The sequence below is a fragment of the Hibiscus syriacus genome, unplaced genomic scaffold (genome assembly GCF_006381635.1).
Source record: "Hibiscus syriacus cultivar Baekdansim isolate YM2019G1 unplaced genomic scaffold, ASM638163v2 tig00111671_pilon, whole genome shotgun sequence".
Taxonomy (NCBI): domain Eukaryota; kingdom Viridiplantae; phylum Streptophyta; class Magnoliopsida; order Malvales; family Malvaceae; genus Hibiscus; species Hibiscus syriacus.
Window position 1 is genome coordinate 520791 of NW_024063152.1, and position 6990 is coordinate 527780.

Genomic DNA, 6990 nt, shown 5'->3' on the forward strand with positions numbered 1-6990 from the left:
AAAGAGAATGAAGATTTGCTCTCTCTCTCCTTCACGCATCAGATCATCCTCTTTAGAAAAATCTATTCACGTCATGGTCATGGCAGCTGAAACCACCCTAGGTATTTTAAAGCAAACTAGAAGCCTCCTGACCATGGAAGCGACAGTGTAGCAACGTGCGAGTGAGAAGCATTATTGAGAGCGAGCCAAGTAGATAGGGATAACATCTTGCTTTTCCTTCGATTATGTTTTAACAATCACTGGAAGGTATACTTGTTTAGGTTAAGTGTGAGTCATTGATTAACTAAGGGAAGTTGATCTATTAAGATATACATACTCTTCACTGCATTAACAATCAATATATCTGCATGGGCTATCATGTTTACTTGGGCTGAAAGTGCGCTGACAAATACCTTATTCTTCATCATTAGTTTATTTACTCTATATTTCTCTTATTTTACATCGACGACTCATTAAATTTTATCCTTTCTACAGTACATTACACCGACAATCTTAAATATCTAACTATCGTTCTTCGTAAGATCGATAACCTAATAGCTTAAAGCTATCCACTATACTTGCGGTTACAAGTGTGCTAGCACTATTGCGATAACAAATGTTTATCGAATTATTTATGAATTTACCCGACCATGATTCTAGTAAGAACTTAAAATTAACTTTAAATTCAAAAAGATGAACTTTGTAAAGTTGGAATGACGAATGGTATGAGAAGGTTTGGTAATATGTGATTGTGATTATTATAGGTTGATTGTGAATAGAAAGTGTATGGAAGGCGATGGAATTGTTTAATGATGACGTGGGAACAAGGAAGAACCAACACTATTTTGAATGTTGACTCAAACCATATAAGTTTTTGAACCTAATATGGAAGAGGATGGATCGTGACCCACTTGTTATTAGAGAACTAGGAACCAACGATATAACAAAATGAATGAAAATATGCTACAAGATTAAACTTGATGAACCGATAAAATTCTTAAAGAACTAGAAAAGATAACACTCTTAAGTGTGTTTATAAAATCAAAGTTGTAAGCTTACAATGGAGAAATGGACACCTATTTATATAGGGTTTCAAGGCTAGAATTTGAAATAGAGCCTTTATCTTAATGGTAATGAAGACACATGTAATAGCTTGTGACCTTCTTTTTCCCTTGGGAGCCGAATAGTCATGTTGGAGCTTTAGGATTAATGTAGACATCTCTAGGATGAATCTAGACATCCATTTTTCCACAAAGAAGAGACCTTTGGAATTCCAAAGCTTAATTCTTTATGATGAATAAAGGATGAATGTGGACATATTTAGAATGAATGTAGACATCCTTGCGTCCTCATTGGAGAAACTTTTGGACTCCCAAAGCTTTGATTGTTGTCGTTCATTCTCATTTAATGGCGTAATGGATGAATAAAAAGAGCCCTTGAATGCTCTCTTCCTCTTGAGAATTCGAATAGCCTCTCATAAAAGGGTGATTATGAAGTCCTTATTATCCCTTGAAGAATTCGAACAGTCACTAAAATTCCAAACTTTATCATTAGCTGAAATTGCATCTAAAAACACCTATAGAAAATATTCGTACTTATTAACTTGAATAAAATGAAAAATGAAAATATCATACAAACTAACACTTAATAAACTAACTTAAATGAACTAACATACTTAAATGACCTATCATGCTTAAATGAACTAGCATGCATCTTTATTCATGTGCGATAAATGAACTGTTGGAAGAAAAGTCAAAGTGGGGCACCAGCTTGTTTGGTGGGGGCACCGGCTTTGCTTGATATTTTTCAACAAAGGCAGTACATGGGCTGCTAGCTAAATGGGCGGCTAAGCAAGTGGGGCGGCTTGAATTCATTGAATTTGAGCAATGTGATAATCACACATTTAATCATTGTATTTTAGGGTATTTTCAAAGATTAGTCCCTAAGCTTCAACTATAAATACCCTAGCTCATTTAGCTTCATAATCATCCCAAACATTTCTTTCTTCCTATATTAGAGAGCTTTCTTGTGAGTAGTGAGTGTTTTGTAAACACTTGTAAATTTTCTCTCTTAGTAAAAGATCTGCAGCAGCCCGGAGACATAAGCACAATTGGCTGAACTTCGTTATCAATTTTTGGGTATTATTTTTCCGCTTTTATTTCGCATTCTCACTAATCTGGTTATAGGAAAATTACTTGTACTCGTATATTTCCTAACAACTGGTATCAGAGCTTTTGATTGTGAATTTTGTCAAATTTTTGCGAGGTTACTATTCGGGTTACTATTCACATGAATAGTAAATTTTGTGAATATTGAAATTCGGTCGGCGATACGAGTTTGTCGACGGAGGTGTTCTAATACACGGCGGTTCACAGAAATTGTCAGAAACGATCCAAACGAAGCCAGATTCGAGTGGGAGCGATGACTGCAGACGAAAGGAATGTGAAAATTGAAAAGTTCGATGGTGCGAACTTTGGATTTTGGAAGATGCAAATTGAAGATTTTCTGTACCAGAAAAATCTATATCAACCCAGTTGAGTTCAGTGGAAATTGAGTTCGATGATGAAGTTCGAGCTTTAATTCTCTTATCATCTTTACCAGACAGTTGGAATGCTACTGTTACAGCAATCAGCAGCTTGTCGGGAAACAACAAATTGAAATTCGATGATGTTCGGGATCTGATATTGAGTGAAGAAATTCGACGGAGAGAATCGGGTGAAGCATCAACCTCCTCAGCCTTGCACATGGAGTCTAGAGGAAGAACTTCAGAAAGATATTCAAATCGTGGCAGATCAAAATCCAGACGGGGAAAATCCAGAACGGGAAAGAAAGATTTTACCTGTTATAATTGTGGCAAGAAGGGTCACTTTAAAAGAGATTGTCGAGCACTGAAGAAAGATACCGGTGCACAAGAATCTGCTAACATGACAGAGGAGACAGGTGATGCCATGATTCTAAGCGTCAACAGTCTGATTGAATCATAGATCTTGGATTCAGGGGCATCTTTCCACTCCACCCCATGCCGAGAAATCATGGAGAGCTATGTCAGTGGTGATTTTGGGAAGGTTCATCTAGCTGATGATGAAACCTTAAAGATCATCGGAAAAGGAGACATCCGACTAAAGCTGCCAAACCAGACCACTTGGAAGCTGACAGGAGTGAGACATATTCCTGGCCTCAAAAGAAATCTGATTTCTGTTGGTCAGCTTGATGGAGAAGGATATAGCATAACCTTTTCAGGCTGTGAATGGAAGATTACCAAAGGAGCACTCGACATTGCTCGTGGTAAGAAGACTGGTACTCTCTATGTAACCTCAAACTTAGAGAATATCATTACTGCAGCAGATGCTGATGGAAAATCAAACCTATGGCACCAAAGGCTTGTCCATATGAGCGAGAAAGGGATGAAGATACTTTTGTCAAAAGGGAAGCTGCCGGATCTAAAGAATATAGATGTCGGACGATGCGAGGATTGCATCTTTGGCAAACAAAAGAAAGTCAGTTTTGCAAAGATTGGCAAGACACCCAAAGCAGAAAGGTTAGAGTTGGTTCATACTGATGTATGGGGACCATCTCCAGTTCCATCTCTTGCAGGCTCACTATATTATGTCACATTCATCGATGATTCAACAAGGAAGGTTTGAGTTTATTTTCTGAAGAAGAAATCAGAAGTGTTTGATACCTTCAGAAAATGGAAGGTCATGGTGGAAAATGAGACTGGTTTGAAAGTCAAACGATTGAGGTCTGATAATGGAGGAGAATACAGAGACAGTAGATTCAGAGATTTTTGCGCAAACAATGGGATCAAGATGGAGACAACAGTTCCCATAACACTGCAGCAGAATGGCGTAGCAGAGCGTATGAACAGAACTCTGAATGAACGTGCCAGAAGCATGAGGATACATGCCGGATTGCCCAAATTTCTATGGGCTGAAGCTACAGCTTACCTAATCAACCTTGGGCCCTCAGTTCCCTTGGATGGCGGAATACCAGAGGAAGCTTGGAACAAGAAAGAAATAAACCTTTCACACTTAAGAGTGTTTGGTTGTATTTCTTATTTACACATAAACTCTGCTGAAAGAAGTAAACTTGATGCCAAGTCCAACAAATGCGTCTTTGTTGGTTACGGTGGTGATGAGTTCGATTACCGGTTTTGGGACTACGAAAATCAAAAGATCATCAGAAGCAGAGACATCATTTTCAATGAAAATGTGATGTACAAAGACAGGTCAACCGCAGAATCAAGTAATACCGAAGCTGAAACAAAGGAATTTGCTGAGTTCGAGGAGATTTCTGGAAATGATGTTCAGATCAGTCCTGAAGTAGTTCAAGAGGAAGAACCACGCACACCAGAACTGAGACGCTCCTCCAGATTTCCTAAACCAACCCAACGATATTCTTCTTCTTTGCACTACTTGTTGCTGACTGAAAATGGTGAACCAGAATGCTATGATGAAGCAATGCAAGTGGAGGATTCAGTCAAGTGGGAGTCTTCCATGAAAGATGAGATGGACTCGCTAATGTCAAATCAGACATGGGAATTAATTGAATTACCACCAGGCAAGAAAGCGCTCCATAACAAGTGAATTTACAGGATCAAAGAAGAGCACGATGGGAGCAAGCGCTACAAAGCAAGATTGGTTGTCAAAGGCTTTCAGCAAAAAGAAGGTATTGACTACAATGAAATTTTCTCTCCAGTCGTAAAATTGTCTACAATCAGACTGGTGTTGAAAATTGTAGCTGCAGAGAATTTACATCTTAGCAGTTAGATGTAAAGACAACTTTCCTTCATGGTGATTTGGAGGAAGAAATCTATATGAGGCAGCCAGAAGGCTTCATAAAAGCAGGCAAGAAAAACATGGTATGCAGGTTGAAGAAGAGCTTGTATGGTTTAAAACAAGCTCCTAGACAGTGGTACAAGAAGTTCGATAGTTTCATGGGTAGCAGTGGTTTTACCAGATGCCAAGCAGATCATTGTTGCTACATCAAGAGGTTCGACAATAGCTTCATTATTTTATTGTTGTACGTTGATGACATGCTCGTTCTGGCTCAAACATGCAAGAGATTATACACTTGAAGCAAAAATTGTCGAAGCAATTTGCTATGAAGGATCTGGGCGCTGCAAAGCAGATTCTTGGGATGAGGATCAAGAGAGACACAAAGTCGGGGATTTTGATGTTATCAAAGGCTGAGTACATCAACAAAGTACTCTTTAGGTTCAACATGCAAGATGCTAAATCAGTAAGTACACCTTTAAGTGTTCATTTTATACTCTCCAAAGAACAGTCACAAAAGACGGAGGAAGAACGTGCACACATGGTGAATGTGGCGTATGCCTCAACAATTGGAAGTCTGATGTATGCCATGGTTTGTACCAGATCAGATATTGCTCATGCAGTGGGAACTGTTAGTAGGTACATGAATAATCTGGGCAAGGTACACTGGGAAGCAGTCAAATGGATCCTCAGATATCTGCGTGGTACCACAAACAAAGCACTTTGTTTCAAAGGTGGAGATACGATACTGACAGGCTATGTAGATGCTGACTTAGCCGGAAATGTTGACATCAGAAGAAGCACTACAGGGTATGTCTATACTCTAGGAGGAACCGCTGTGAGTTGGGTTTCTCAACTACAGAATATAGTTGCTCTCTCCACAACCAAAGCAGAATATGTCGCTGTTACGGAAGCCATCAAGGAGATGGTCTGGCTCCAAAGTTTCTTGGAAGAGTTAGGCAATAAACAAGAAAATAATGTCTTGTATTGTGACAGTCAAAGTGCTATCCATCTAGCAAAGAATCTGTCTTTTCATTCCAGAACGAAGCATATACAATTGAGATATCATTTTATCTGGTCTCTTCTGGAAGATGGGATTTTGAAACTTGAAAAGATTAGTGGAGCTCAAAATCTGGCAGACATGTTGACAAAGACGGTGACTACGGACAAACTGAAGTTGTGTTCAGCTTCAGTTGGCATGCTAGAATAACAAGACCAGAAATGTTGTTGCATTGATCAAGGTGTGAAGACATATTAAAATCAGTCTTCAAGTGGGAGATTGTTGGAAGAAAAGTCAAAGGGGGCACCAGCGCTTGGTGGGGGCACCGGCTTTGCTTGATATTTTTCAACAAAGGCAGCACATGGGCTGCTAGCTAAATGGGCGGCTGAGCAAGTGGGGCGGCTTGAATTCATTGAATTTGATCAATGGTATAATCACACATTTAATCATTGTATTTTAGGGTATTTTCAAAGATTAGTCCTTAAGCTTCAACTATAAATACCCTAGCTCATTTAGCTTCATAATCATCCCAAAACATTTCTTTCTTCCTATACTAGAGAGCTTTCTTGTGAGTAGTGAGTGCTTTGTAAACACCTGTAAATTTTCTCTCTTAGTAAAAGATCTGCAGCAGCCCGGAGACGTAAGCACAATTGGCTGAACTCCGTTATCAATTTTCGGGTATTATTTTTCCGCTTTTATTTCGCATTCTCACTAATCTGGTTATAGGGAAATTACTTGTACTCGTATATTTCCTAACATGAACTACCAAGCATAATTAAACATGCAAATTTATAAATGTTCATGCAAACTCATGTACAAGTAAAAGGTTGCAATGTTCCATTGAAATGGGTGTTTCATCTTTCAAGTTCCCATTTTGACAAAACACTTTTTCCATAGCTACATGAAATTTTCTTGCCCTAGCACGAGTTATAAACGTTCTTCCTTCGAATTAAAAGAGACATTCATTGATTTTTCCTTGCTTTGTTAAATTAAACTAGGATGAGCTCTTTGAACATTCTTGAAGGCTATCAATTTTCCTTGATATATGTTCTCGAAGAGGCTACAAAAAATCTAACAAGATTTGTAGCATGGATAATTTAAAGGTTATCAATTTTCCTTCATCTAAAATTAAAGGTTAAAATGACTAAAACGTTCTAGATCAATCACATGAATAATTTAACATATTATTTATTAAATTATTGATCATAATGATTTTAAATATTATTTATCCGCAAC

At 38.2% G+C, this 6990-nt stretch overlaps 1 protein-coding gene across 2 annotated transcripts in view; it reads right to left on the reverse strand.

Moving 5' to 3' along the window:
• The window catches only part of LOC120167247, a 78025-nt gene that overhangs the window by 34538 nt on the left and 36497 nt on the right, over positions 1-6990 (reverse strand). The window lies entirely within an intron of this gene.